This window comes from Drosophila miranda, unplaced genomic scaffold, assembly GCF_003369915.1.
Source record: "Drosophila miranda strain MSH22 unplaced genomic scaffold, D.miranda_PacBio2.1 Contig_AX3_pilon, whole genome shotgun sequence".
Lineage (NCBI taxonomy): Eukaryota > Metazoa > Arthropoda > Insecta > Diptera > Drosophilidae > Drosophila > Drosophila miranda.
This window is the reverse complement of record NW_022881683.1, coordinates 179,011-187,237: the sequence shown is the minus strand read 5'-3', so window position 1 is coordinate 187,237 and position 8,227 is coordinate 179,011. Positions and strand designations below refer to the sequence as shown.

The following is an 8,227-nucleotide window of genomic DNA, read 5'->3' as shown; positions in this document are numbered from 1 at the left end:
CTCTGCCAAAGTCCTTGTTGTGTTGCGTTGTCCTGTTGGTGTCGGGATTCGTGCCGGGGAACTGGCCATGGTTGGATCCATCGGTGTCGCAGTTCTTTCCGTCGTAGCTTTCTTCGTGTCCTGTTGTGGTGGCATAGTCCTGGGGTTGTTGCTTGATCTTGTCGGGTAAGGTCTTGTTGTCGCGGCGGTTGGATGGTTCGTGGTTGGCTGTGGGGTGTTGGTCTGGGGCTGGTCTCGGATGGCAGTGGAGTCCGCAAGCGTGACGGCCCGTGGGCGTGGCTGGGCGATGCATGATGGTATCGTCCCGGCGGGTTTCTGCTGCAACTTCAGCTGTAGATATGCCCGTCCACAGTGGATTCTTGCGCTGATGCCACAGAGGAAGTCGAGTCCCAAGATGAAGTCGTCTAATACCGTGGGGAGTATAAGAAGAGATACCTGTGTTTCTTGTTGATCCAGGCGCACGGTGACTGCTATCGCTTGGTTGATCTCCTTCCTGATTCCATCTGCCAGGCGGATCCTGGTCCTCACCTCTTGCCTGTTCTTGGTCGTCCCTATCTCCTTCGCCAGCCGCTCACTGATGAAGGATCGTGTGGCTCCAGTGTCGAGGGTGGCAGCAAATGCTCTCCCATTGATGTCCACCAGGGCAGCGATCCTTCCTCCGGTCATGCTTAATGGGTGGGTTTCTCCTGTTCCTGAGTGCGCGCCTCCGTCCATGTCCCAGTTGGGCGGAGACCCAATCCGTTTCCCGACGCGGGTTTCCGGCAGCAGTTGATGGTCCGGACCCCTCGGTGGCCACATTCCCAACAGAACAGCTTCTGTCGGTTTGTGCACGCACCACTGAAATGGCCGTTTTCCCCGCAGTTCCGGCAGGCTCGTTGTACATCGATCGCTTGCTCTTCCTCCTGGCCGATTCCTCGGCGATCTCGGTTTTCCCGGGTGTCCCGTTGGGGGTTGGTTCCATTGCCGGTAAAGGCGGCACGGGGTCGATGGTTCTGTGCAGTCCCGATGCTGCGGAGTGCTTCTCGGTCCCGCGCGGTTTCGTAGGCAGAGACGAGCTGGGTCAATTCTGTGAGTGATCGGAAATCTTGTCTGCGCGTGTACATTTGATACTCCAGGCGGAGATTTTCGTAGATCCGTTCGAGTTCCTGTTCCCGAGTGTACTGGGCTCGTTGCATCATCAGACGCAACTCGATAAGGTAATCCCGGAAGGATTCCTTGGGCTTCTGTTCCCGACTTCGTATGGTGTCTTCCAGTCGCTGGAAGTATCTGGGGGCAGACGGAATTCTAGGAATTCTTTTCGAAAGTCTGTCCAATTCTGTCCCTGCATCTGAAAAGTTCGGAACCATCCTTCGGCCTTACCTGTAAGGAGACCGGAGATGGCTCGCGGCAACTGCTCTGGGTTCCCGCCGTATGATTCCACTCGCTCCTCGAGCCTTTCGATGAACGCTAGTGGGTCCGCGTGGCCGTCGAAAGTAAATCCCCATTTCCGGAGTTTGTCCGCCAGTAACGAGTACGAGATCTCACCCCCTTCGGGGCGTGAGACCCGATGTCCCTGAGGAAAACGTGGCTGTTCTCCTTCCGTGGTTGTCTGGTGGCCAGGGGTCCAGTGGTAGTGGGTCCTGGCTCGTGGTTCTTGCTGGACGTCTCTGGTCTGGTTCCTTTTAGTGGTCCTTGGGCAGCTCGTTGTGGTTGCTTGTCCTGGGCGGCCGGTGTCTCGGTTGCTGTCTCGCGGTATCCGTGGGTGGATCCCTGGCTCGTGCTTGGCAGCTCGGGTAAAATCAATCGCAGTTTTGGTCCCTACTTGCTGTCTTCCACCTTCGTCCGGCTCCCTGGCATGGGTGACGTGCCTGGGCTCCGGTGGTCCCTGGGGCTCGGTATGTTCCCAAAGTGCGTAGCCAATTCATCCAGCCTTGCCTGCACGGCTTCGGGGTGTCCAGGGCGTGCGATGAATGCGGTGATCCGGCTCCGTAGATCCTCTACAGTCCCAGTTTCTCCTAATCCAAACTCCTTAGCCAGGCTCTGCAGCTCGTCCTTCCTGCGGGACGCTATCCAGCGGATGTTCATCCTGATCCTGTTCCACTAATCGGGGCACCGGTGCGAGTCGTTATCAGCACGGTACTGGGTCGGGGGCTCCTGTACTAGGATACACGGCACTGGCTGGGGAGTCCTGTCGAAGGATACGTGGATAGGTACTGGATCGGTGATCCTATACTATACTACACGGCACTGAGGTGGGGGGTCCTGTTCGAAGGACACGCGGCACGGTACTAGATCGATGATCCTGTACTAGGATACACAGCACTGGGTTGGATGATCCTGTCGAAGGAAACGTGGCACGGTACAGGGAACGGTTCCCAGTGGAAGCTCGGTAATAACTCTCTTTGACTGCTCGGTATTAATTTTCTGACTGTCCGGGGGTAACTCCCTGACTGCTCGGTAGTGACTCCCTGTCTCGTGTTCCTACTCCGCCTTATATTGGCCGTGGCCATCCCTTTGTGTCCGAGGGCTCCTCTGCCATGTAGCTGCTCCTCTGCGTTCGCCGGCTGTCCCTCGCTGCTCCGTTGTTCTACCGCTGCTTGGCTTCCCTGTCACTGTCCAGCTGCTCTGTCGCGGCGCCTTCTCCGCTCTGCCGCTGCCTTGCTGCTCTGTCGCTGGGACGCCGCCGCTGCTTTGCTGCTCTGTCGCTGCGCCGCTGCTTTCCTGCACTTCTCCGCTCTGCCGCTGGCTCGCTGCTCTGTCGCTGCTGCTGTGCTGCTCTTCTCCGCTCTGCCGCTGGCTCGCTGCTCTGTCGCGGCTGCTTTGCTGGTCTTCTCCGCTCCGCCGCTGTCTCGCTGTTCCGTCGCTGCTGCTTTGCTGCTCTGTCGCTGGTGCCGCTTTGTCGTCGTCGCGTGCCAAAGTTCTAGGCGCCGTCCGCGGCCATTTTCTCCCGTGACGCGGTGTCTTCGGCGTCTCTCCCCGTCTCTTTCTACTGCGTAGGTGGCTGGCTGCGTGGTTTTCCGCGTCTGGGACACGTGCCGGCGGCTGTTGCTTGGGGGGGTATTAGGTAAACCAGCCTCAGATGTACACAAGTCGAGGGATCAAAGATTGGTGCTGGCTATTCGCCGGGGCTCTGATTTTGGGCTGCTAATCCCTGATTTGAAGTTTTCTGCTGCTGCTTAGTTCCCTTTTCACTTTTCACTGCTTTTCACTTCTCCCCTATGCTCACCGACTCTCCCCTCGTGTGTCCCTGCTCGGGCGCCATCTGTAAGGAAGTTCTCAGGCCGAGGTACAGCTTCTCAGTCTGTCCAGGGCCCGGTCCTTCCACACAGCAAAATTTGTTGGGTGAGGACCTAAGGGGAGAGCCGTTCGTGGCGAAAGCGCCCCCGTGGGGTGGATCGAGGCGTGGGTGAACCCGTGCTTGGGGAGCTGCAGAGACGTGCGTTGGGGGTCATGCGTGGCGGGAGAAGGGGTTTGGGTCAGGGGTCGGAAGGGTATGGGAGAGGGGAGCCCAGCTTAGCAGATGCCGCATGATCCACGACTCACATCTGCGTCGCCGGGTCCCCAGGGCGAGGGTGTAGGAGAGGGAACCCAGCTTTGCGGATGCCGCGTGAATCCACGACTCACATCCAGCATCGCCGGGTCCCCAGGGGAGAAAGGTATGGGAAAGGGAAGCCCAGCTTGGTGGATGCCGCATGATCCACGACTCACATCCACTTCGCCGGGCCTCCCGGGAAAAGGGAAGAGAGGGGGAGGGGGTGGGGGACTCCTACGGGCGAAAGTTCGAAAACCGGTGGGCTGAGGTGGGTGTCTTTATTGTGGGGGAATACGACAAAAATATCATAAACACCATGTGGATATCGTTTTCATTTAACATTTTGGGAAACTTCTGCTCCTGAGCTTACACCCTGCCTACTGCACCGATCTATCCCCCCAGAGCTCACATACGTGAGGTGGCTCACACTTGTTTTCCCTTCTTTGGGTCCTGCGGCGGGTCCTCGTCACGGTGGTCACGGCTTATTTTTTTCACTTCCCGCGGGGTCGGGGCACTGTTTATTTTTTACAACCGTTCTGGCTCAGCCCTCGGAGATCACTCCCGAGCCTGGCCCGCGCAGGACCCTGCCAGCCTCTGCTTCTCTTTTTGGCAGCTTCTCTGCCGCTTCGCTGCTGCACAGCTTTCGGCTGCCGGCCTCGGCTCGGGGGTGTATGCATGCTTCGCCGTCGGCTCTCTCCCTCGGCTGCGTGGGCGTAAGACCAATCGACGGATTCTCTGCCGCTTCGCTCTCTTCCATGCTGGCTCTCTTTGCTGCGTGGCCGTAGTATGCGTCTCTCTATCTTGTTGGTTCTCTGAGCTGCGTGGCCGTAGTATGCGTCCCTCTTCCGTATTGGTTCTCTTAGCTGCGTGGCCGTAGTATGCGTCTCCCTTCCGTGTTGGTTCTCTTAATTGCGTGGCCGTAGTATGCGTCTCTCTTCCGTGTTGGTTCTCTTAATTGCGTGGCCGTAGTATGCGTCTCTCTTCCGTGTTGGTTCTCTTAATTGCGTGGCCGTAGTATGCGTCTCTCTTCCGGGTTGGTTCTCTTAATTCTACTACTAAGTAAAAAGGCCTCACTATTTGGGGGTTTTCTTAGCCTATTTCTTACTTTAATTTGGGAAAATAAGGATTCAGTGTTGTCTTTGCTATAATAATAATAATAGTAGTAATAAAATGAGATAATAATGAGATAATAAGCCCCCGAGGCTGTCCCTTCAGGGGATGGTGTTGTGGTAAGGTTTTTGTGGAGGCTTATGCCTTCACATCACAAAAAACGCATTCGAAATCGGATATTTAAATTGGATTGGATTGGAATTTTAAATTTGTTGTCAAAATACATAGTTTAAACACAATTTATATTGGTTTAAGCCTATATACGTGTAATAATATATTAAGTGCAAATAAAAAGATATTTTTGAACGAAACAAAATTTATATATTTATATAATAAAATATATATTTATATAGAGAAAAATGGCGAATGTGAATACTATATAAAAATGGCCACAATCGTTTAACAAATTCTCATGAAATGTTGATAAAAAATATTTATTTTTTTTTTTTTTTATTCAAAATTATTATTGAGTTGTCAAATATTTACATATGTGAGCGTATGCGCACGAAACGAAAACATTATTCTGGTTGATCCTGCCAGTAGTTATATGCTTGTCTCAAAGATTAAGCCATGCATGTCTAAGTACACACGAATTAAAAGTGAAACCGCAAAAGGCTCATTATATCAGTTATGGTTCCTTAGATCGTTAACAGTTACTTGGATAACTGTGGTAATTCTAGAGCTAATACATGCAATTAAAACACGGACCTTATGGGACGTGTGCTTTTATTAGGCTAAAACCAAGCGATCGCAAGATCGTTACATTGGTTGAACTCTAGATAACATGCAGATCGTATGGTCTTGTACCGACGACAGATCTTTCAAATGTCTGCCCTATCAACTTTTGATGGTAGTATCTAGGACTACCATGGTTGCAACGGGTAACGGGGAATCAGTGTTCGATTGCGGAGAGGGAGCCTGAGAAACGGCTACCACATCTAAGGAATGCAGCAGGCGCGTAAATTACCCACTCCCAGCTCGGGGAGGTAGTGACGAAAAATAACAATACAGGGCTCATATCCGAGGCCCTGTAATTGGAATGAGTACACTTTAAATCCTTTAACAAGGACCAATTGGAGGGCAAGTCTGGTGCCAGCAGACGCGGTAATTCCAGCTCCAATAGCGTATATTAAAGTTGTTGCGGTTAAAACGTTCGTAGTTGAACTTGTGCTTCATACGGGTAGTACAACTTACAATTGTAGTTAGTACTATACCTTTATGTATGTAAGCGTATTACCGGTGGAGTTCTTATATATAATTAAGTACTTGTATTTTTTTATATATTCCTCCTATTTAAAAACCTGCATTAGTGCTCTTCATCGAGTGTTATTGTGGGCCGGTACAATTACTTTGAACAAATTAGAGTGCTTAAAGCAGGCTTCAAATGCCTGAATATTCTGTGCATGGGATAATGAAATAAGACCTCTGTTCTGCTTTCATTGGTTTTCAGATCAAGAGGTAATGATTAATAGAAGCAGTTTGGGGGCATTAGTATTACGACGCTAGAGGTGAAATTCTTGGACCGTCGTAAGACTAACTTAAGCGAAAGCATTTGCCAAAGATGTTTTCATTAATCAAGAACGAAAGTTAGAGGCTCTAAGGCGATCAGATACCGCCCTAGCTCTAACCATAAACGATGCCAGCTAGCAATTGGGTGTAGCTACTTTTATGGCTCTCTCAGTCGCTTCCCGGGAAACCAAAGCTTTTGGGCTCCGGGGGAAGTATGGTTGCAAAGCTGAAATTTAAAGGAATTGACGGAAGGGCACCACCAGGAGTGGAGCCTGCGGCTTAATTTGACTCAACACGGGATAAACTTACCAGGTCCGAACATAAGTGTGCAAGACAGATTGATAGCTCTTTCTCGAATCTATGGGTGGTGGTGCATGGCCGTTCTTAGTTCGTGGAGTGATTTGTCTGGTTAATTCCGATAACGAACGAGACTCAAATATATTAAATAGATATCTTCAGGATTATGGTGTTGAAGCTTATATAGCCTTCATTCATGGTGGCAGTAAAATGTTTATTGTGTTTGAATGTGTTTATATAAGTGGATCCGTACCTGTTGGTTTGTCCCATTATAAGGACACTAGCTTCTTAAATGGACAAATTGCGTCTAGCAATAATGAGATTGAGCAATAACAGGTCTGTGATGCCCTTAGATGTCCTGGGCTGCACGCGCGCTACAATGAACGTATCAACGTGTATTTCCTATACCGGGAGGTCCGGGTAAACCGCTGAACCACTTTCATGCTTGGGATTGTGAACTGAAACTGTTCACATGAACTTGGAATTCCCAGTAAGTGTGAGTCATTAACTCGCATTGATTACGTCCCTGCCCTTTGTACACACCGCCCGTCGCTACTACCGATTGAATTATTTAGTGAGGTCTCCGGACGTGATCACTGTGACGCCTTGCGTGTTACGGTTGTTTCGCAAAAGTTGACCGAACTTGATTATTTAGAGGAAGTAAAAGTCGTAACAAGGTTTCCGTAGGTGAACCTGCGGAAGGATCATTATTGTATGTTTCTACCGTTAACAAAAATATACATATATTGCCAATTTACCAAACAAAATATGTTTTTATAAAATCATAATTGTAAAATAAAATATATTCAGTTGTATATATTATATGTTTATATTAATTATATTGCCAATATACTTATTTAGTAGTAGCTATACATATGACATTGTGTTCTATGTCTGTAGCAATTAATATATAACAAAACATATTGATGATATTATTACAATAATATTGATTTATAAAATCTGTGTGCATATGTACCATAGTATGCACGCGTTGCGAATATGTATTGTCTATCATAGTTATGGGCATATATTGGTTAATGCAACAGCCTAAAAAGTACAATGTTGTACCTGATTTCAGGTTAATACTTTTATATAAATTGATAATTATCAAACAAACCAAAATACATATTATATTATTTAACTATATGGTAATATATCGTTTATATAAAACTAAGACATTTCGCAACATTCTTTTAGGATAAAATTAAAATTTATTGAAGGAATTGATATATGCCAGTAAAATGGTGTATTTTTAATTTCTTTCAATAAAAACATATCTGACAAATAAATGAATAAACAAATTTTAATCACTCTAAGCGGTGGATCACTCGGCTCATGGGTCGATGAAGAACGCAGCAAACTGTGCGTCATCGTGTGAACTGCAGGACACATGAACATCGACATTTTGAACGCATATCGCAGTCCATGCTGTTTGGTACTTTAATTAATTTTATAGTGCTGCTTGGACTACATATGGTTGAGGGTTGTAAGACTATGCTAAATAAGTTGTTTAAAAATTTTACGAAATTTTTAAGCATATTGTATATTATTGGATATAATACATTCATAATATTGATATTAAATGGAAACGCATTATCTCTCATTGTTGTTTATATTTGTGTGAGAAGAACGAAGAAAAATATTTTTTTTTTGTCCTTTTTGAATCAAATAATACTGAGGAATGTCTAGCATAAAAAAATAATTAAAGTTTTTTCATCTAGAATTGCCTCTTATTAATGTTTCGAAAGGAAATTTTGTTGTAAATATAAATATTTAATATTCTTCGTGATATTCGTTATA

General features: G+C 47.8%; 2 non-coding genes across 2 annotated transcripts; both read left to right on the top strand.

Moving 5' to 3' along the window:
* Positions 1 to 5,141: 5,141 nt before the first annotated feature.
* On the top strand, positions 5,142 to 7,137 carry LOC117195314. The gene has a single exon (XR_004475045.1). It is a non-coding gene; the product is annotated as a small subunit ribosomal RNA (ribosomal RNA).
* Positions 7,138 to 7,735: 598 nt separating this feature from the next.
* LOC117195313 lies at positions 7,736 to 7,914 on the top strand. The gene has a single exon (XR_004475044.1). It is a non-coding gene; the product is annotated as a 5.8S ribosomal RNA (ribosomal RNA).
* The last annotated feature ends 313 nt before the right edge of the window (positions 7,915 to 8,227 follow it).